The sequence below is a fragment of the Acomys russatus genome, chromosome 12 (genome assembly GCF_903995435.1).
Source record: "Acomys russatus chromosome 12, mAcoRus1.1, whole genome shotgun sequence".
Lineage (NCBI taxonomy): Eukaryota > Metazoa > Chordata > Mammalia > Rodentia > Muridae > Acomys > Acomys russatus.
In genome coordinates, this window is record NC_067148.1 from 45,491,977 (window position 1) to 45,494,035 (window position 2,059).

At 42.4% G+C, this 2,059-nt stretch overlaps 1 pseudogene; it reads left to right on the plus strand.

Moving 5' to 3' along the window:
- Positions 1-629: 629 nt before the first annotated feature.
- Positions 630-1,621, plus strand: LOC127196203 (glyceraldehyde-3-phosphate dehydrogenase-like; annotated as a pseudogene).
- The last annotated feature ends 438 nt before the right edge of the window (positions 1,622-2,059 follow it).

The following is a 2,059-nucleotide window of genomic DNA, read 5'->3' on the forward strand; positions in this document are numbered from 1 at the left end:
CATAAAGGTGATTACATGAACGACAAAAAGAATACCTTTACATTCTTGCATATGATGTAGATTTCACTGCAACAAGGCATAAATTATTGCCAATAAGTGCAAGAAATGGTGACTTGCATTGTACATGGAGAGAATACAATTTACAAGAACAATTTAAAGGTTAAAAAAATCCAGAGGAAAACCTCTGAAGGTGTCAAGGGTCTGTGGACACTTTTAGCAGACACTAAGCAGGAGTGTTACTTCAGCACAAGTGTTACTTTACTAATCTAAACATTAGAACATGATTCAAGATAATGGAAAAAAACACTATCATTTATTGAGACCTTTTCTATATTATGAGTTCTAATGGTTTCTTAATTTATTCTATACTAGTATACCATTAGGTTTAACAACATTTGAAAAAAATGAAAGCATTTGTATAGAAATTGTTCTGAAGTAGAAGATAGATTCTGATTTACACATTTTATTTCATAGTTACCAACTAAGTCTATCTCATTTAACACTCTAAGAATTCCATTCTAGCATTCATTCTTCATTAAGCATTCAAAAGTATAGCACTCAGCTCTCTGCTACTTCCTGTTCCAGAGCCAGATGCATCTTCTCGTGCAGTGCCAGCCTCATCCCTTAACACTATAATGAAGGTCGGAGCAAAAGGATTTGGCCGTATTGGGCACCTGGTTACTTGGGCTTTCTTCTTAACTGGCAAAGTAGAGATTGTTGCCATCATTGACCCCAACTACATGGTCTACATGTTCCAGTATGACTCTACCCATGGCAAGTTCAGCGGCACTGTCAAGGCTGAGAACAGGAAGCTTGTCATCAACGGGAAGCCCATCACCATCTTCCAGGAATGAGATCCCGCTAACATCAAATGGGCCAATGCTGGTGCTGAGTATGTTGTGGAGTCTAATGGTGTCTTTACCACCATGGAGAAGGCCGGGGCTCACTTGAAGGGTGGGGTCAAAAGGGTTATCATCTCCGCCTCTTCTGCCGATGCTCCCATGTGTGTGATGGGTGTGAACCACGAGAGAAGTATGACAACTCACTCAAAATTGTCAGCTATGCATCTGACACCACCAATTGCTTAGTCCCACTGACCAAGGTCATCCATGACAACCTTGGTATTGTGGAAGGACTCATGACCACTGTCCATGCCATCACTGCCACCCAGAAGACTGTGGATGGCCCCTCTTGAAAGCTATGGCATGATGGCTGTGGGACTGCGCAGAACATCATCTCTGCATCTGCTGGTGCTGCCAAGGCTGTGGGCAAGGTCATCCCAGAGCTGAGTGGGAAGCTCACTAGCATGGCCTTCTGTGTTCCTACCCCAATGTGTCTACCATGGATCTGACATGCTGACTGGAGAAACCTGCCAAGTATGATGATATCAAAAAGGTAGTAAATCAGGCATCTGAGGGCTCAATAAAAGGCATCCTGGGCTACACTGAGGACCAGGTTATCTCCTGCAACTTTAACAGTGACCCCCTTGTCCACCTTTGATGCTGGGGCTGACATTGCCCTCAATGACAACTTTGTAAAGCTCATTTCCTGGTATGACAATGAATTTGGCTATAGCAACAGGGTGGTGGATCTCATGGACTACATGTCCTCCAAGGAATAAGAGGCCCTGGACCACCCACCCCAGCAAGGACATGGGAGGAAGAGAGAGACCCTTGGATTCTAAGGAGTCCCTGTTCTAACTCAGCCCCTGAAATTGAGCATCTCCCCTCACAGTTTCCATCCTAGACCCCAGAATAACAGGAGGGCCCCAGGGAGCCATACTCCCTTGAATACCATCAACAAAATTCACTGCACCTACAAAAGAAGTGTAGCATTCATATAGCAATTCTGATTTAATTTTCTTAACATCATATTATTTCTCAAAAAGATGACTTAGAAATTGTAATCCATAGTTATAAACTCAGTTTATTTTGAGCCTTCAGGATAAGACATTAAAAAGTATATACCATAAGACTTTATGGATCAGACTGATCTCTTAGTTTTTAGCTGACAAAGAATATTGGTAATACGTAATATGGAATGTCTCTAGATCTGTGGG